The following is a 21,587-nucleotide window of genomic DNA, read 5'->3' on the forward strand; positions in this document are numbered from 1 at the left end:
TTAATAACTGCTGGTGCAGAGTTCCAACAGTTGCAGTGCAGGAACACGGAAAGTCTTTGTCAGATGCTTTGAAGCTTCTTGTCAAAAATATATGCATCACTCAGGAAGGAATGCAATTATTTGGACCACCATTATCCAAAAATAAGCTGGCTGCAGTCAGACACCTAATCTCACTTGGCAAGACCTGAGGACAGCTTCAAGCTCCCTCTGCTTTCAGTGTGAACCCCTGTCCTGTCGGTACTATGTTCCTGCGGCTGATTCTGACCCCACTGCTTCTCTCTGTCCCCTGTAACTTGTGTACCTCACAGGGTTATGGTGGCCTCAGAGATGACACAGCCATAGCCACCCTTCCACTGCTAAACTCTGCTAGCTGGACACTGTAAGAAGTCCTGTCTATTGCAGACATTTAAAAGGAAGAAAGTTTCCTTCCAACCTAGTGGACACTAGTCCTGACCTAGATCTTCACATAGCTTTGTCAGTGCTGAAAAATGTGACCTGAATCAAACACAACTCTAAATACAGGGCAGGGTGTGAGGTGGTGATGGGGACTGGAAAGAGGCAATGTTTAAGGCTATTGTAAGATAGCATTTTCTGGGCAGTTTGTGTGTGTGTGTGTGTGTGTGTGTGTGTGTGTGTGTGCACGTGTCTGTGTGCGCGCGCATGTGCACGTGGAAGACAGAGGTCAATGTCCCATGTCGTCTACCCTTGTTCTCCACCTTATCTTTTGAGGTAGAATTTCTCAGTGAACTCAGCACTCACAGACTGACTGACGGGCAGCTCTGGAGGCCACCAACCACCTCCCCTGGGCGAGGGCCACAGAGTCGTAGAACCACGTCTCTGCTTTATGATGTGGACACCGGACCAGTGTCTTCCCACCTTAGCGGCAGGCCCTGTATGAACTGAGCCATCCGGCTCCCCACTTCCCAGCCCTTCTGGGCAGTGCTAAAGAGGCAGAATCTTGGTGATGTTGGCTTGGATTTTGTGGAAATCTTTTCAGTTGTCGGTGAAGGTGGGAAGCCTCGACAAACCTTGGGTTACAGTGACGGGTCACCAGGATGTAACTTGCGACTCTTTGTGACGTGGGCTCTGTGGAGCACAAACTTCTCGATGCAAGCTTAACAAATATCTAAACGAACAGTTTGAATTGATTTTTTTGTTTGCTTGTTTGTTTTCGTGGCAGATTTCTCTGTGTAACACCTAGCTGTTCTGGAACTTGTTCTGTAGACTAGGTTGGCCTCAAACTCACAGAGATCCACCTGCCTCTATCTCCTGAGTGCTGGTATTAAAGGCATGTACCACTGCTGCCCAGCTGGAATTGACTTCTTTAAGCTCATCTGAGTGTTGGACTGCCTATGTATGTAACTCTTTGGGTTTGAAAGGTCCTGTCATACTTCTTAGCCAAAGTTGCCCTCTCCCCTAAGTCTTTGTTCCCTAGTACACTGCTGAGTTTCTATAAAGCACACAGTGGTTTCCTCATGCCTGGCCTTTACTCCTCCCCTCCTCCAAAGGTCATTCCATTACCATCTCCCATAAGTGTAGGATACTTGATCCGACTGATGACCCAAGGTAGATGCGTTTAGATAAAACCCATTGTATAGAGCTGAGAAGGGAAGGTGGATTCATGGAATGGGAAAAGAGAAGGTAATGGTGGGAAAATATAATCAAAATCAATACTATATGTGTATGAAAATATCATAATGAAACGTACTATAATGTTTAATTCATATATGCTAGCTCCATAGTTTAGATTAGGGTTTCTCTCCTGTATCATTCTGCGGGCCTTGACAGATGTGAATGTCAGTGTCAACCATTGTTAGCACCATTTGGAACACTTTCCCTGGCCCCAAATACTCAGTGCTTCACCTGTTCATCCCGCACTGGGATCTACTGGTCTGTTTTCTATCGCTGTAGTTTTCCTTTTTCATGGAATCATAAAATCGGCCAAGTTGATTTTGATCCTTATGGCAGCCCTATAGCTAGACAAGTTTCATTGACCTAATGACAGTGGGGATAAATGCGGTGAGCGGAAGTGATGTGTCTGTCCCACAGAAGAGAGCGCCTCCAGCCGGGATCCAGATAGACGCTGGGTGACTTGTGAACACCTGCCAGTCTCAGAAAGGGGCTAATTGCTGAGGACACCAGCGGTGAGCTTACAGGATACCTCTGGCCTTGGCACTGCACTTACTGAGAGCGGCAGGAAGACTGCACATCTTCAAAGGAACCGAGATGTGTGATATCGGTCAGCTGAGGTCCAGAGGCGGCTGCAGAGACAGTGGGTCTAGTACCCGGTAGTTAAGTCCCTGCCTGACTCCCAGGGCTTTCCTGAGTCATCCTAATTGTCCGCTTCGCTGCTATTTATGGACTCCCCAGTTGCTGACATTTTGGTCACCCAACTAGCCTGGCCTGAAGTAGTGTCTCTCTCATGGGGAACCGAGAATAAATAGGGTGGCAGGTGTTATGGGAGAGTCATTTTTAAAGAATATTTAGTGGCTGATTCTTTTTTAAACAACCACATGCTTAAAATACAAATAGCCTGAAAGAAACGCCTCAATCCTTTTAGCAGGGCGCTTCGGAATGTTAAGACTTCCGGGGAGTGCTGGCCAGGCCGAGGCAGTGGTCAGCATTGTTGAAGTTGCTGAGGAAAGTTCTGGAAAGGAGGGGAAGGACAATGCAAAGGCCAACTGGAGTGACTTAAGGAGTGACTTATTTATTATTAGAAATAGACAACAATAACTCCTTCATAACCCATGTTTCTCTGAGTTTATCACTAGAAAGCATTAGCAGCAAACCTCCCTGAGACCAAGGGAAGAGGTACACATGGTCCACGCAAAAGGCGTGATCAAGAAAGATGAATGAAGGTGTGGGTGGGGCTGAGAGAAACATCCCAGAGCTAGCTCGGGCCGGCAGAGGTGAGGACATGGGTTGCCGCTGGAAAGGACTAGTTAGCCAAAGGCTGCTTGGCTCAGATGGGTCCTTAGGTGGGAGAAAGCAGCCAGTGGTTACCCACGAGGGAGCGGGGGGATGATAACACCCCACTTTCTGCTTTCCTACATTCTCTCGTCATGGCTGATGCCTCTGCTGAATCAAACTCCAAATAGGACAGAGACCAAGAAAACGCATATGGTGTGGTCCATGGATCAGTGTCTTAGACAATAGGACCGGCAGGGTAGCGAGTGATTACTGAGACCACACAACGACTATCTTCCATGTTAGGGACATGGATTATGTCAATGCATTAGGCATTTTGTCAGACTCTTTCTTAAACCTATTATTACTGTTGAAACGATTATTCGTGAAGTAGTAAAATATTGTGAGGAAATATATTGAGTATACAGCTTTAAATTCACACATTTGCAAACACTTAGAAGTTCCTGTTTTGGGGCTGGCTGTAATTATAGCTACCCACGTGCTACCTACGTGAGATGGCTCAGCGGTTAAGAGCACTGGCTGCTCTTCCAGAGGTCCTGAGTTCAGTTCCCAGCGACCACATGGTGGCTCATAGCCATCTGTAATGAGATCTGTTGCCCTCTTCTGGCCTGCAGGCACACATGGAAGGAATGTTGCATACATAATAAATAAATAAATCTTAAAAAAAAGAAGTGTCTGTTTATGAGATACTTTGCCTCAGTCTCCTGTTGAGAATTATGCCCAGGAGGCGAGACAAGGGAAGCCCCTAGAAAGCTGAGCTTAATGGCAGGGATACATCCTTAGATCTCATTATTGTGTAAATATCATAGGATATACTTATGCAAACTAAGACAGCTTCCGTGTTAGCAGGCAATAAAGTCTTATGAGACCACTGGGGTGAATGTGGTCTGTTACTAATTGAAACCATGAGGGAGTGTGTGACTAAATCCAAGGGAAAATCTGAATAAACCCTCTGATGCGGCTTGGTTTCATTTAGATGGCTTTCACTTCAATTTTGGAGTCCACACAGATGAGCAGTATGTGTCTCCCACACTAGCTTTGTCATAGATGACCCCTCTGGCACGTAGGTAGCTATAATTACAGTTCCTCCAGGTTACTTTTCAGGACTTGAAGGTTGCTTTCGTTGAAACCTCTGACTTCCTTAGGGTTTGTGCAGGTGTCTGATGGGTGACCGTTTGTTGGTAGAGGATCCAAAACTATTCTCACAGTGTGCGTAAGCTGTTAGAAGTCTTGTTTGAGTGCTCAGATTGTGAATTACTTTACCATGTTCCAATCACCCTTCCCATGTGAGGAAGTAGCCACCCTCCTTCACTCCAGAAATACCTTAAATGCTACCCCTGGGGAGAGGGAGCATTTGGTTCCCCGGGAATGAACTTTCTCTTTTGTGTTGTGAAGCATGTCGCTTTGGTGATTGGCATACTAAATGGCAGACAAAACTGTACTGGTTTGGTAAAACTGTACGTGGAAAGCATGCATTGAATACGGGGAGAGGTGGCTGCGGGCGTGAAGGTGATCTGGCTGCAGCAGCTGTCACCCCATTGATCTCCAGGGTTGATTCTGCTGATCTGACTGAGTAGGTGGGTGTCCCCTTCCTCCTTCATTGCTCCATGTGTACCTCCCCAAGATGCAGCTCGGTAGAAGAAGATGACGTTCCCCGGATAGAGGAGGATACACGAGTAGCTGCACTCCACTGCTAGAACCTCCAAATAAGCTCTCAAGAACACTAGCAGGGGGGCTGGAGAGATGGCTCAGCGGTTAAGAGCATTGCCTGCCCTTCCAAAGGTCCTGAGTTCAATTCCCAGCAACCACATGGTGGCTCACAACCATCTGTAATGGGATCTGGTGCCCTCTTCTGGCCTGCAGGCATACATGTAAACAGAATATTGTATACATAATAAATCAATATTAAATAAAAATCAAAAAAGAACACTTAACACTTTAAGAACACTTTAAGAACGCAGATTTCGTTCTTAGCACCCACATGGCACCTCACATGCGGCTGTAATTCCAGATCCAGGAGTTCCAGCGCTCTCTTCTGACCCCTGTGGGCACTGCATGCACAAGCTGCCCAAGTAAAGCTTCCAGACAAAACTATACAAACAAAATAAAAAGAGATATTTAGAAAGTCATCAATTAATTGAACTAATAAAGAAGGGGTTACACCAATCACTTAGATTTAGCTTATGTGTATTCATTAATTCATTCAACAAACATACTTGCTTGGTGAATATAATAACTGCAATACAAAACAGGTGCAATAACCTGTCTTTTTCTAGGAACACGTGCCTGCTTTCTACCAGCTGCCACAGACAGGACTGACTGACAGGTGGGAGTTAAGGTCTCTCTGGAGAGGCGACAGGTGAGCGGACATGTAAAGCAGCGAGGGAACCATGGGGGGGGTGGGGGCGGGAGAGGGGATGAGAAACGACTTGCGCCAAAGCCTCAAGCTTTCTTTGAGGACCAGCAGAGGAAGATTCTCGTGAGCGTTAGGAGATCTGATTAAATCTTACTCTCATAGCGACTTGAGGCCGACTGCAAGAAACGTGGATTTCGTTTTGATGGTAATTTCTTCTGTAGAGAGAGATCAGGGCGGTTACGCCAGCTAAAAAGAATTTAATTACTGGTATTCAACAGCCTGCTTCAAATTCACTCAGGAGATTTATTCAAAAGGTGGATTTCACAATCTACTCAGAAAATTCTGAGTTTGTAAGGCCTGGGAATCTACATTTTGCAATTGAACCTGAGAATGGCCATTTTAATAGTTAGCACCACCCCCTAGTGGTGCGTATTTGAAATTGCAGATGAAGCAAATTCGCAGCAAATATTTTATGTTGAATTTTTCATATTTATGTATATGTTAGGTGTAAAATAGCAACATTTCTTTCATCTATATAAGAATGCTGGCTAAGTAAAACTAGCTGTAAGGGATAGAGCCTCCTTCTCCAGTGATTATGTGGAGACAGCTCTCAGTAATATTAACATGAAAATGTGAACTTTGTAAACAGTAATTAATTGGCTATCATGATGTTAGAGAGCAGTATGAGATTGAACCGCAGCCCAGGTGATTATTAGGGTGCTGAGAGATTATTGTAATTGCAACTGTGCAGGCAAGATCAAAAGATACGGACTTTTCCTAAATATCATACAAGCTCCACACTGACTTCTACAGCTGACCTCAAACCATCCACAGCCGAAGAGCAGCTTGGTCCCCAGGGCTGTATAGTTCTCTGATGAGGCTCGAGCAAATTCTTGATAGAATTCTAGTAGTTTCTCAGTTAGGGCTGACAATGTCTCCTCCAGAGCTTCAACTGAAGCAGCTCTCCTGCACCAACCCCTCCCCACGGTTCTGTGTTTCCTTGGGTTCAAACCCCTTCCTTTCCTTAACTTGCCATACCGCAGCCAGGGTCAGCCCAGTGTTTGAATGCCCTGACTCGCCAAGGCGAAGGTAGGGGAGTATATACAGTTTTTACAACCAGCCCCCCGCCCCCCATGCTTTCCTTCATTCAACACGGTCCCACTTTTGAATTAGAAGATTATCTAGCCCAAATCGCTTTCATTCCAGATGAGAAAGCAGCTGTCTCAGGAAAATTGCTGAGGTTCCAGCCACCGGACAGCTGTCTGTCTAGAGCTAATACCAGGACCACTTGGAATGAGCCAACAGGACTCTCAGACCAACTTCTTTTCGGAGACTGTCCTTCAGCGTGTATGTTCTTCTCCCTCCCTTAGTACGAACCCCTAACTCCTTCCCACCCCTGGTTTTTTTTTTATTATTTATTTGTTTGTTTCTTCTAATCTGTTCCCATTCTCGTCTTGAGTAGCTGTTTAATACATGAAAAATTGAGAAAAATCAGGCATATTATTTTAAGGTAAACCCTAATGAAACTTCAGTGGTTAAACTGTCACTAACTAAATTGTGTAGTTTTTATTTGTGTTACCTCCTCTTGATTTGTTTTTGTGGGTTAAACTTCTGACGGGGGTGGCGGAGTGGGGAAGGCTTATTTGTTGCGTTCAGAAGGACACTGGGAAGGAGGAAATAGAAAACCAAAGGAAAGGTGAGCCGAAGGATCGGTCACTAATGAAGGGAATACGAAAAGCGAATCTGGACATGCCCGCTTGTATTTTTCCATTTGGAAACAAATCCGGGCCACGGCTGGTGCGTTCACGGGTAGTTTCCTCTAGACATACCGGCCCTTGAGGGCAAGTGCTCCGCCAGAGACGCTAGCCTGCCCTCTGGTGGTGGCTGAGGACATGCACTCGAATCCTAGTGCCCGGTGTAGAGCTTGACTGTTCCAGGGAGAGACGCTCAGAAAACTCGTTCCGAGGGGAAACCTGTGAGCAACTCTCCTGTAAATGCAGTAGATGGAGACACACACTGAAAAACTGGATCCTACTGAGCCTCGCTTTCGTTTGCTCCGAGAAACTAATGGGCCCTTAGACTTACTGAAGACGGATTTGAAATTAATGTATGTGTGATGCTTCATGTGTCCTACCTTTCGCTAATTTGTAAAAAAAAAAAAAGAATACTAATATATGAAGATTTTTAAGTACCAACGATAGCTAAATCTGTTGATTTTTTTACACTATTATTAATATGTGTAGAGCTTTTTAGCATAGGAAGACCCAGCAGTTAGAGACCCAGCTTCCATTTGAAACTGCCATCTGATGAGAAGGCGTGCATACATATTTGCACAGTTAAAATACAGGACAAAGGTACAACAAGAGGGGGGAAGTGCATACCCACGTCTCATTTAAGGTTGAGTCCAACTGTCTTTTATACTGTAAATTAGTCATATTCTGTTATCTGGGTAGAATTCCATGACACAATGGTCTCCCGTGGCTAGCAACAAAGACCTTTCTACCAAGAGTTCAGAAAGGCTAAGTGATTTACCCTAGTTCAGCAGCAAAGAAATGTCAACACTGGATGGATTCAAATTCAGCTTTCTGGTTTTTCTGTCATTTCTGTTAGCTTTGTGTCCATTGACAAGCGTTGAGGGTCGACCAGGTACCAGCTCTGAGATGCCATTACTGGCTGTAGGGTCCGGGTCCTGCAGGGGTCGAGACCGTGAAGAAATGGTAGCGCTGTATCGTGACAGCGCTGTAGTGGACGTAGGCAGACACTACCTCTGGAGTTGAGCAACAGAGCCCGCTACACCTAAAGCACCAGGCTTCTAGTCACTGATCCTGATAGTGACTGTGATTGAACTGATAAGGAATTTGTAACTTGGCCTAAGGCAATCGTATTTAAATGGATAGATCTAAGATAAGTATCTGCCTGGGAGGGAAGGCCACTCCTGGAACCAGATGTTTCACAAAGCTGACAACAGGAAAAACTCAGGAAACTCCAGAACTGAAGTGGAAAGAAAGAAAGCTGGTGTGAAGATTCAAGTTTGGAAGAGATGGGAGTTCAAGGCTTTCCTGTTACCTCCAACACTGGAGTCAGCCAGGGCTGCAAGAGACCCTATATCATAAGACAAAAGTAAAATGAAACCAAAGAATTACAAATAAAAGTGGAGGATTCAGCTCAAGATGGACCCGAGGGACCTTGGAGCAGCTCCAAGGAGCCTGAGAGAGCCAGGGAGCATGGGGACTGAGGAGGAGCCTATGTTTCTGGAACAACCGAAAACCAAACCAAAACAAAAAGGGCAGGTCTTAAGGGAGGGTGCTTTAAAAAAGTGGTCTCAGGAAACTGGAAGCCTAGGAGAGGCGAAGGGTGTGGGAGAGGTACGGGGTCAGATAAAGGGATACATTGTAGCTGAGTTAGTTCTCAGCCTGATGGGAGGGGAGGGTCACAGGCTTGCTTCAGGGGCGGGGGCTAGTGGGGGGTGTGGCCCAGTGCTGCAAGCCCCAAATGGTCACGTTAGTGGCGCAGTCGGCACTGAGGTGTGCAGAGCCTGGAGCTCTTGTGGATCCTGCCCCTGGACTCACTGCCCAGCCTTAAGATCACCCTGACTCTGGCAACAGCAGGATAGCTGAGACCAGTCTCTGGATTATGGTACTTCAGAGCCAGAAACCTTGAATCAGACCAATGACTTGTTGCAATGCGTTAAGCAATTAGGGCAACATATATATGACAGTGTAGTTTGCAATGCTACTGTGAGAGCCAAAGTTACATTTTAAGTTTTAATTACTGTGCCTTAGAGCTCCGGGAAACAAAGAAGCTTCTGTGCAAGCCCAAGGACAGAGAGTTCCTGAAATGCTGGAGGCTGTTGTTTATGGGAGATAACAAGCCGAGTGTTTTCACTCCCCTAAACAAGTTTGTTTGACCCTTCTGCACTGAAGTGCTTGATCACAACTAGGTGAGACGTTCACAGGCTGGCGGTATTTCAAGATGTATGTTTGCTCCTGACTGGACTTGATGGGAAATACAATGTTTTTCCTTCTTAAGCCCTTGTACTTGATTCTGGGCCGGTTCCCAGGATCCTGGGCACGGACCTGGCCAGAGCCCATTCACCTGGCCAGTATTTAATGAAAGCTTGCTTCAAATTTGCTTTAAACTGTGGCAATGGTCTTATTCTTGCTGCTGGGATTAATACCACTTCAATGAATAAACATGCACGATGGAGAGGTGGGAAAGTGGGGAGCATGGCTGGGGATAAGTGGGGGAGCATGTGTTGTTGAGTAGGGCTTGCGGCGTGGTGTGCAGCAGCCTGGAGCCTAGCCGACTCTGGCCCCAGACTAGATGCTTAGTCGCTCCGCTGAGCAACGGCAGGAAGTCTAAGGTGGAGAATGGGCCTGTTTTCTGTATTGAGCATCTTCAAAAGACCTCCATGGTCGGTGCCACCGGAGGCCATGTGGCTGTCTGTGGTCCATGCTGTCAAAGCAGGCTGTGTTGATGCCTGTGGGCTGTTTCCACTGGAGGTCGGGGGTCTGTGTTCTATGCTGCTGCCCAGAGACCTTGTTGGTGTCTGTGACCCGAGTGTTTCCGTCAGAGGCCGTGTGGAAGTCTATGATCAATCTGTGCTGCTGTCTGAGGCCCTGTATTACCGCTGGAGGACATATGGATGTTTGTGGTCTTTACTGTCACCTGAGGTCTGTGCTGCCTCCGGAAATATTGTGAAAGTTCATGATCCATGCTGCCTATGGCTGTTATGGGCAAGGAAGCTTCTTTGGCAGTGGTACTGATGACTGCAGACTCATAGTTGAGAATGAGAAACAGTGAAGTATTCTGTGACAAACTTGCTCCCCTCACCCTCCCTCCAAAAGGCAGGGGAAGGGGGAAACATGACCTAACTATCACACGCACACACACACACACACACACACACACACACACACACACACCGACAGTCCAGACAGGAAGAGCGTCCTTAGAAGCTGTGATAAAGATGCTGAAGTGTAGCTCTTCATAGTTGATGACTTGTGGTGGAGGCGGGGCAGGGATGGGGAAGTACTCAATTATCTTTAAGGGGCTGGCTACTAGGAGTTTGACAATGCTCCAGTGAGTATATGGGGAACACAAATTGGACTTGGTATATCCTCTTTTTCCACTTTTGTGGTCGGGCACAAGGGTGGGAGGGTGGACCTGGGAGGAATGGGAAGCAAGTGTGTGGGTACATTGTGTCAAATTCCCAAATAATCCATAAAAATATTATGTTGGAATTAAAGAAAAAATAGAAGAGGAGGGAGCTGCTGGGCTGGAAAGGCAGAGGTGAAGGAGTGTGAGTTCCAAGCTGCGGTCACTTCCTTATGATGTTACAGGGTGCCACGGAGCAAGACGGACCTTGTACTTTCTTATCGATGCTCACCCTCAGCCTCCTACCTCATCTGAGACGTGAGAGCCTGGCCCTAAGAGAGCCTCACTAAAGGCTGATGCAATGAAGCCTGCACAGGAGGAGAAGCCCAGCAGAATCAGAGGCATCCTTGGGAGTCAAACTCACTGAAGAGGCCACAGTATTTCCATGCTTCTTCCAGTTCTGAATGTGCACAGTGCCCGAACTTTAACACCAGGTTCTCCTCCCGGAAGAGTGGCCCCGGAAATTCTGTCTTCAGGAACTGGCTCAGAGGAATGGGAGAGGGGGACTTTCCCTTCCTTGGAGGTTTGTCTAGTGCCGAAGCTCGGTGGTTCAGAGTATCTGGTGTGGCCTTTGTTAATAGTGTATCCATAACCTCTGGGGTGTCCATAGCTCCAGATAGTCCGGGGATGGTACACAACTACAGGATACATGCATAACTTTGGTGGGCTGTCCTTATCATTGATGGTGTGGGGAGGGGAGAGCACTTACAAATAAAAAATTGTTATTTTTTTAAATATTTATTTCATTTTATTAGCATTTTGCTTGCATGTGCAACAAACATGCTTTGAATGCACAGATGCAACTCTCCTGATTTTATAAGTGATGAGAGTCATTAGCCCCATTCCTACCCACATTTCTTGGTAAACCTGGGTAGAGTAGGGTTTCGTGGGGAACCAGACATTCTTATTATGGCTTTGAAGCATTCAGTAGGACCAAGGCTACAGGCAATACCACACTGCACCACACACTGGGAAAGGCCACTGAGCCCTGACACTTAGATTTTCATAATCCTTCAGTGTTTTGCTTGTATGATTTAGTCCAAGTTTGCCTTTCCTGAGTTATTAAATCATTTTCTTTGCAGTTGTACTCGTAAACACCTAGCAGTCCCGTGGTTCTACTACGATACCGTACTCAGAGGAATACACGTTTTTCCCTTTAATGACAATTACAAAAATAAACCTTGATCTAACGGAAGTTCTATCCAAAATCTGCATGTAATTTATTAACAAAACACAAGCTTTCCCTCCTAGCTATGGGCACCAGACCAGCTGGATTCACTTTTCACTGCCCTAAAGGGAATATCAGGACAAATTGGAGAAGTACTCTGTTAAGCTCTTGCCTTAGCTTCCTTGTGTAGCCTGGATTTTTCCCAGTGCACACCCACATGCCTCCGTGTGCTGACTAGTGAGGGAACACTTTCCGGAAACTGTGGTTGAACAATATTTTTGGAAAGACTTATTTATTAATTAATTGTTTTTTTACTTTATGTGTATGTATGGGTGTTTTATTTACGTGTATGTCTGCCCATAATGTGCATGCAGTGTCTGTGGAGGCCAGTAGAGGGCGTTATAGATGATTGTTAGCCATCATGTGGATGTTGGGATTCAAACCAGAGAAGAGCAGGGAGTACTCTTAACTGATGAGACAGCTCTCCAACCCTAACTGTGTGTGTGTGCGTGCACACACACATGCATGTGTGCAAACATTGTAGAACATTTTTATACTCACTCCATGTCGGCTCTCCATACAATCAAGACTCATGGTAGACATGATATTTGTCCGTGCTGACAAGACATTTTTTTTTTGAAAAAAGATTTAGTCATTTTTATCTTATGTGTGTGGCCTGCTTGTCTATGTGTGTATCATGTGAATGCGGGTACCCAAGGAGTCAGAAGAGGGTGTTATTCTCCTGAAACTTTTCACCAGTATTGTGAACCATTTGATGTGAGCGCTGGAACCTGAACCTGCATCCTCCACAAGAGCAACAAGTGCTCAGAGCTGCCGAGCCATCTCTCAAATCCCCATGACACGATTCATAGGATATTTTGTGTGCAGTCTTATGGCTAGAACCCAGGCTTTGAACACTGTAGACAAGAATCTATCATTGAGCTGCAATGCACCCTGAGTTCTTATGAAGTCATGACAGCCACTGTATCACTGGCTATGGGAAATTTTCAGTCCTGTTTTTGGATGAAATTTTATGTGAGCCATGGTTTAAGGTTTAACAGTTTTTTAATTGTGGTAAAAGGAGCCTAACATAGAAGTCAGCATCTTATATTATTATGTATATAATTCAGTAGTGCTTCACTGGTGTGTTGGGAGGGCCTTCTATCTGTGTGTTGCTTTTATTGGTTAATGAATAAAGAACTGCTTTGAGCCTATGGCAGGGAAGAACAGAACTAGGCGGGAAAAGCTAGGCTGTATGCTAGGAGGAAGAGGGCAGAGTCAGAGAGATGCCATGGAGCCCCTGGAGATAGACGCCAGTCAGAACTTTAGCTAGTAAGCCACAGTTATGTGGCGATACACAGATTAATACAAATAGGTTAAATTAATATGTAAGAGTTAGCCAATAAGAAGCTAGAGCTAATGGGCCAAGCAGTGATTTAATGAATACAGTTTCTGTGTGATTATTTTGGAGCTAAGTGGCTGGGAACCAATAAGTGGCCTCCTTACTACACTATGCTCATTGTACGACAGATCTCCAAAACGTTGGCATAATGCAAAACAGAAGCTATAAACACTTTTAAAGATTCCTCCTTTCTCCCCATAGCTACTCCCTGATGTAATATTAAGTCAGGGGACTCATCCCAGCCCCTGAATCCCAGGCCCTGGCACCCCTCTTTGGAATGGGCAGCCCCTCCCCCTGGGAGTTGCCTTGGTCTGGACTCCACCTCCGGAAAGGCCTGCCAAATGCTGACCCCTCCCAAGGGAGGGTCAGGACCATTCCCATAGGCTACTTAGGCTCACATGGAAAAAGGAACACATCGTTTCGGGTTTTGCATGTGCTCTCACCTCCCCACCCCCAACCCCGCCATGGTCCTGGTCATCTGATAACATGGCATTCATTAAATGTGGGCATTTTTAATTTGGTCTAATCTGGTCTGGTTGGAATTATTTTGTGTCAGCGGAGAGGCTCTTCTTAAGATTTTTCCTAACACCTGGTAGGTAACATTCTACCCTCTGTTTCTATGACTTTGATTACTTTAGATACATCAGGTAAATGGAATCATGCAGCATCTGTCTTTTTGTGACTGGCTTGTTTCATTTAACATAATGACGTCAATGTTATGTGTCATAGTGTGTGGCAGGCAGTCCTTCTCTTCTGAGTCTAGCATTCCATTGTTGCATATACCTCATCTCTGCATTTGTCTGGTGATGTCACCTGCTGCCCCTTAGAGCTACTCTGCCTAGAGTATAGGTGCCCTGAATCATAGGTGGGAGTTCTCATTAGAAGTTCTTGAGCAACTTCCATGCTGTTTTCTTTAGAAAAACACATAAAAACTTGTATTGATTGATTGATTGATTGATTGTGTATGTGCATGCGTGTGTGTGGGAGTTCATACAGCACATGTGTGGAGGTCAGAGGTCTTTTCACCATGAGGGTTTGGGGGTTGAACTCAGGCTATCAGGCATGGTCAACCAGCCCCTTTACCCCCGCCCCCCCCCCCCCAGTCATCTCCCACACTACAAAAAGCCTACGTTTTGTAGGCTTTGTATCACTTTCCATTCTCATGAAAAATACACATAGTTTCCATTTCTCCAATCCTTCCCTCCTGATGTTTGGGATAGTGAGCATTCTGATGAGCTTGAGGTTGCAATAGACTGATGTAACGTGCCAGTTTCCCTTGAAGGGGTAAGAGGACCTCTGAGCCACCAGGTGGCTGGAAGTTTGGTTTTGGCAGTGAGCTGATTAGTTACCTTACACATGTAATTTTGGTGTCGACTAGTTTTGAGAACCTTAGAAGACATTTCTAAATCTAAAGACAGGTCAGAGTTACATTTGGAAGCCCCAGCAGCATGGAGGCTGCCTGGGAAATCCACAAAGGCTTTTCCTTCTCAGTATTCTGTTTCTGAGGACATTTTTGTTCAATAAAAATACAGATTTTTATCAGAAATATTTGAACATTCCTGAGACTATCACCTGGAAATCATTTTTTTTTTGAGAAAATTCTTCTGAGTGAATTATTTGACCTTGTCTCTTATTTGATAGTCACATAATTTTCAGTATTTTTATTGTACGGACATAGCTTAAATTCTATTTAGTGACTGTGTCTTATGATTCCCAACTTTAGTTCCAACTGTTTCAGCAATATTGAGTCTTCTTTTGCGGATGTTTCCTGCCAAGACTAATTTTCCTGGTTTAGATTCTATAGTTGTAAATTGTTTTATTTTTGTTTGTTTTGTTTTTCATGGCAGGATCTTACTATGTAGCTCTGGCTGCTCTAGAACTTGTTATGCAAACCACATTGGCCTTGAACTCACAGAGCTGCCTTCCTTTGCCTCCTGAGTGCTGAGATTAAAGGCATGCACCACCACACCCCTCTAGTTTTGAGTTTTGACAAGAATATTTGATTTTTCAGCCAAGGTTTAGTGTTAGCAGCACAATTTTCATTGGGTAATTTTTGCGATTGTCTGTTTTATTTTGTTATCAATGCAAAGTATAGAAATGAAAGGGCTATATTGTGAGTTTATTTTGTTTGTTTATTATGATTTTGCAGTACTAAGGATTGAACCCAGGACATCATATATGTTCAGCAAGTGCTTAGTCCTGAGCCTACCACCAGCCCCCGTTTTACTTTTTATTTTGAGATGGGGGTCTCACTAAACTATTCAGGCTAGATTTGGTATCTAAATCCATCTGCTCTCCTCTTCCTGGTAGCTGGATTGCAGGCCTACACTGCCAGGCCATTACAGCCCTATACCATTGGGCTCAACTTACAGTGTGGCTTCTAAGATTCACGAATAAGCGTCTTCAGTCTCTTTTTTTGGTTTCCTGATAATATCAAGCTTACCACATCATTCCAGTGAGTTTAAGTTGCTTCTACTGTATACACCCCCTTCCCCCTGCTCCAGTGGCCTATACTTGATGCCAAAATGCCAACACCTTAGTATCTATTTTCCGAAATGAAACATCGCCTTAGCATATCCTCAGGGGGGCATGGGTTTGTAGGGGTGAGTCATTGGTCTGCAAGTGAGACATTCCCAGTGTTTGTCCTGGGTATATCACCCAGTAACCTATGTCTACAGTTTAATAATGCTTACCTAAAGCCGTTGTCACCGAACACCTGCGTTTTCTGGAGGTCTGCATCAAAATTCCTATCCAAGAGGATGGTTTATTTGATCATGGCTTCGCTCCGTGATTCATTGCCTTGCGCCTCTCACCCATCCCTAGTCACCCTGGACCTCCTCACCGTCAGCCCACCTACTTGTGCTGGTGCTTCCGTGACAGAAATCGCTAACCTTTCCTACCTGACTCTGAGCTTTGTTCCTGCTTAGGCTGCTCTTGTCTTATCCCAAGCCTTCTCTCTGCTTAGGAGTTTGGAGCTCAACCCATTCCTGATCTGACTTATATCTGTCAGCTAGGGCTTTCAGTAGCCTTCTTGCATGCGCGCACACACCATCAAGGCTAGGCTTTCAGTGGTTTTACCTTTCTTTATCTATACTCCCCATCAACCTTACTCTTAACGCTTCTCTCGTTGGTTCAGATGTGTTGAAAAATATTGCATTGTTGGGAGCAGTAAGATGGACCCCCAAGGCCATCCTAGATAGGAAGTGGAGACAGGGCAGCTCGAATGACTTCATGGCTTTTATATCAGAATATTCATAGGAATTCTATGAACCTTTAATGTCAGAATAATTGAAGGGAAGCATATGAAATGGGCTGTTTATAAAGGTGTGGCTGTACAGAAGGAACTCACTCATATAGCACAGTACAGAACAACTGGGTTCAATTATAACTCCTGGGCTGCAGAAGATGTGGGGAGGAGTTCATTACTGGAAGCTGGGTGAAAACAATTCTATCAAAATGATGTAAGTCAGCCCACTGAGGAAGAACCAGGGGATCTCCTGGGCAACTACCTCTGCCTTCTCCCAGATTTCAGGGATCCCTAAGGGGCAGAATCCAAGTGGCAGTCCAGGAACAAGGGAGTCCATGAATGAATCCATTCAGATCAGTGTCCTCTGGCAGAGAACAGGGTAGGAAGTGTGCAGACAAGACAGCATGGGCAGCTGAGTCCCCCTGCTCATGGGTAGCCTGGTAAAATCAGGTTGAGGGGAAAATGCAGAGCAGGGTTGAGGGAAGGGAACACAACTTCCTGGAGGAACATACACTGCAGGAGAATGGATTGGACGCCTCCACCTTTGCCAGTTCCAGCTGTTGTTAGTGTGGAAGTCACATCCCCTCAATATTTACTAGTTTTCTGAGCTACAACTCTGGTTCCGCTGTAGTTTTGGATCCATGGAGTTCTGGGTTGGGTTATTGATCCACTTTGCTGGTCTCTGGGAAGTCTTTTAGGGCTTGATTCCAGTGAGAACTTGGAAAGGTAGGATCAAAGTCCTGGGAATAATTTGAGTGGGGACAGGAGGTTTTAAGACCAGAAGAGGACAGAGAAGGACAAGAGGAGGACAGGAGGGGAGAGGCTGTGGCATGGGCCATCGACTTGCCTCACTGACGGGCAGATGTCAGCAATGTGTGAGGACCAGGGTTTACAGATAATGGAATGTGCTTTGTCTGGACAGCACCCACAGACTGAGACGCTGCTGGGAACTTAGGTGAAGAATGCAAAGGACCGGACGGCAGCCTGTGACTACAGGCTATCAGCGTTCTCCTTTGAATGCTAGTACAATACAGATGTCCAGCTTTTGCTTTAGTGGAGAGGGACACAGATATACACATGTGTGCGCACACATGCACACACAGAGGCAGATGGCAGACAGGCAGATGGGAGTGGGGGGAGAATACTTGATGGTGCAACTTGCTTGCTGGCACTGAGTTGGTCCTTGGTGGCCCCTTCGGACTAAACCAGGGTTTTGTGTTTGTGGGTGGGGAGGGGAGCCAATAGATTGAAGGGACAGAGTAGCCTGCAAGCTGAGCAAGAATTTAGAAACACAATTGTTAGAAACATGCTTTGCTTTCTACCAGTGGCATGAAACTATGTACTTAACATATTCTAGAAATATTAAAATCTAATCTGAAATCATCAGTGGCCAGTGCTCTTTCTTTATAGCTGCTGGGTAATACCGAAAGGATGGGTGTAGATTTCTGAGTGTCCATTCCAAAGGAGAAAGAAGAAGGGAAAAAGAAAAGAGAATAAAAATAGCCAATAAAAACAAATGTTTCTAGAATGGGTTTTATTGGCAAATAATTCCCTGAGGGAAAAAGTCTTCTAGTACAAAGCCCACATTTCCCTCTTCCCTTCTTCTTTTTTTCCCCATTTATTCACTCTAAAAATCTGTTAATTTTATATTAAAAACAAAATATATTTGCTTTCCTTGAGTGCTCTATAATCATATAGGAATATGTATCATTTCCTCCACATAATTTTGAGAATATTTGAGAAGATGGTGACACAGTCTGACTCTTTAAGAACAAAACAATTCAATTTAGAAGTCGCTGATTGACAGCGGTCTGAGTTCTGAAGTGATGCTGTTTGCCTCAGCACTTGTTGGAAATGTCATTAGGAAGCCAACATATAGGGGGTTGCTATGGCAACCCGAACAGCAGAGTTTATAACATCACTGTAATTAATGTTATCCAAACGTTATTAATCTTTCAGCATCACTCATACTCTCGGAAGGAGCAGAAACCCTGGCTCTCCACGGAGTTTTCAACCGTGCAACCCAGTGCACGTTGTGTTATTTTTAAATGAATCTTCTTTCTGACTTTGCCATAGTAAAATTAGCTATTGTTTCTACTCCTGTACTCATTCATTTTGGATTTTTTTTTTTTTGATAGAACTTGAAGTAGAATGAGAAAAGTGGGATTACAGCTAAGGCACAGAATGCCGTCCAAAGGGGGAAGGATTTATATATTTCAATGTGGAAACCCTGAGGAGAAAAATATTAGAACATTTTGTGCACAGACTTTAGTACGAGCTCACATTTGCATAACACTTGTAATTTTAAAGCAGCCTTATATATATGGCTATTAGCATAGCATTATTTAACATATGAGCCTGAGAAGCCAAGCCACAGAGTGAATGCTTTGCGGAGGATAACGTGATCTGTAGTCATGATTTTTTTTTTGGTTGTCACAACCACTTATAGGATAGATGTTATGACAAAATATACCTCAATAGCACACCACCACCAACAAAAACAATCAGGTTTAAAAAAAATAGACAAAGGACTTGAGCAGACATTTTACAGAGATGTGCAGATGGCTGTCAGACACGAAAAGATGCTAAACATCACTCATCGCTGGAGAAATGCAAATTCAAATTGCAACGAGATATTATATCACATCCCTTAGGGCAGCGACTGTTTAAAAACCAGAAAGAACAAGTGTTGGCAGGGATGTGGAGTAATGGAAACATTTGTGCCCCGCTGATGGAAATCTAAAATGGTGCAGTCATAGAAAACAGCGAGGAGGTTTCACCTGGGCCAGCAATGCCACGCGTGGGTATAGATCCAAAATAATCCAAAGCAGCATTTCAGAGAGATATTTCTACACCCGTGTTCATTCAGTGCTAGTCATAACCACCGAGAGGTGGAAGCAACCCAAATGTCCATCAACAGATGAATGCATAAGCGGAATGTGGCACTTGCATGCATAGGGATGGCATTGGGCTTCAGTAAGAATAATCCTGCCTTGCGCTACAAATTGGAATCACGGGGACATTATGTTAAGTAAAATGAGCCATTTGCAAAAGACAAGTGCTGTACTGTGTGACAGTGCACACATATTCTTAGTACTATTGGATTGTACACTTAAACATAAAGATAAATCAAATGGTAAACGTTAGGTCTCTCCTCTAACTTGATACTCTTTCCTTTATAAAGTGAACCAAATCATTCCCTTTTGAGCGTGGGTTGAATTTAGCAGTCGGCTTTAGTCAGTGCAGTCAGTAACTACAAGGCAAGTCTTCCTCCAAGGTTGTGCAAACTATTGCTGCTTTGCTTTGGTCTGTTGTCATTTGGTGGCGGATGGAGTGGGAAGTGATTGATCCAGCCCCAGGTAAGACTTCTTGGTCCACAACTTCATTGCAATCTCCTGCGACACTCAGAGCAGAGGTTACCCAGGTGACCTAACCCACAGAAACGGAGAATGAGAAAGGTTTACCACTGTTTAAAACCATTAGCCTTGGGATAATTTAGCACACAGGACTAGATCACCAAGAGAAGCACTTCCTCATCGGAAGGTTCAGCGGTCCCTGGAGAATTGAGAGAGCTCCCCATATTCCCTTGCAGCTCCGAGGTTGTAGTGGTGTGCCCATGGTCCATTCCAACCGCCGACTCCGTCACAGAATGAGATCTGTCTGTCGACTACCTGCATGTCTCGTCTGGCCTCACGGACTGTTTGGGAGCTGGCTGTTTTGCATCCGTGCGCTGCTGGGTTTCTTTGAGTTCCTTTATCATCTCTCTTCTTGTGGTGACAAGACTATGAATGCCCACGGGGTGTTCTCATTGAAAATCCAATCACATACAAAACCAGCGCATTCAGATTGCAGAGGTCAGATCCCAGTACCACGCTACATTCGGAGAAAGTTTTTCTCACCTTTGCGAGGAAAGTGGGAGAGCACAACAGCAGTGCATCTGGGAAGCAGCCAAAGGCCAGCGAGAAGGGAAAACTCAGCATCATCTGGACTAGAAGGCATGCGGATCCATTCAGGAGTCTCATTTGGGAGTAGCCTGGTTGGACTACATAAAATCTATTCTTCTCTGAAGTGTAGAATTTAGACTATACATTCTGAACAGCGACAAAATTTTATAATATTTCATAATATTTTTTTAAAGAGTCTCCCTTAGACCTTGCACTTGCCAAGCAACTGCACCACCACCAGACCATATCTCCAGCCCTCCATATAATCTGTTGCTGTTTAAAAATGCTCATTCATTCACATGAAGTGAATTAACTAGCTTATATTTATGAATTGTTTTGGTGGAAAAGAATTTCCCATATATGTATAAAATTAGGATTTATTTTTTAAAAAAGTTAAAGTTTTGCGAATTACATCATTAGAAAAAGGAAGTTGAAGTCTAAATTTATCAAGGTCATGAGAGAACTTAGGCTACAAACCTAGACTTTCCCCGCTCCTAACCTCCACGCTCATTTTCTACAACACTGGAGAATTAGAAACTTCATCCTGGGGATGCATACACTTCTGGTCCAGGATTTCAGGTTCTAAGTCTCAACCCAATGTTCTTGTACATGCCTTTATGTATGTTACTTTCCTATGTACACAAAGTATTTCATGAAGCTCTTGAGATAAGAACCTGAATAATGTCCTCATAGAAAATACATCTTGCCATCCAGGAAACACATCAAGTCATGAGTCACATCAGATCCTTAGGTTTCGAGATAGCGGTCTCAAGGTTTTTCTTTCCTTTATTTTTACTTACGTGTATATGTGCACATCTGTGTGAGTGCATGCCACACATATGAGAGTGCCCGAAGAGGCCAGAAGAGCATCTTGGGACTTCCCTATAGTGAGCCAGCCAGTGTGGGTGCTGGGGACCAAACTCTGGTCTTCTGCAACAGCAGCAAGGGCTGTGCTCCCACCCACTGAGCCATATATATCTCCAGCCCTAGGCTTCAAGCTTAAAAAATTTTCCCCAGTAGATTATCAATTTATTGAGACAATAAAGACTGAACAATAGCTGTGCAGAAGAATGCCTCACCTTTGCTTGCACGTGAAGTTTTCTGAGCGCTTTCAAACACAACAGCCCAGGGAGCCCCTTTGTCCTGATGCTACTTATTTATTCTGGGCTGGTTGGGGATGAATCTGCCACTTCTCCCCAGACAGCATCAACGTGCTACAGCCAGCATGCTGCAAGCGACTGGACAGATAATTGAGTGACAAACGGGAGGGCAGAGGGGTTCTCAAAGGCACACTGCAAACGAGATGGCTTTTCTCAGCGAGTGTCCCTCCAACCTCCTGGAGTCCCTGTGGTGGGTCTCAGGGGAATAGCTCTTCTGCTATCCCT

Source organism: Myodes glareolus, chromosome 15, assembly GCF_982192425.1.
Source record: "Myodes glareolus chromosome 15, mMyoGla1.1, whole genome shotgun sequence".
Classification (NCBI taxonomy): Eukaryota; Metazoa; Chordata; class Mammalia; order Rodentia; family Cricetidae; genus Myodes; species Myodes glareolus.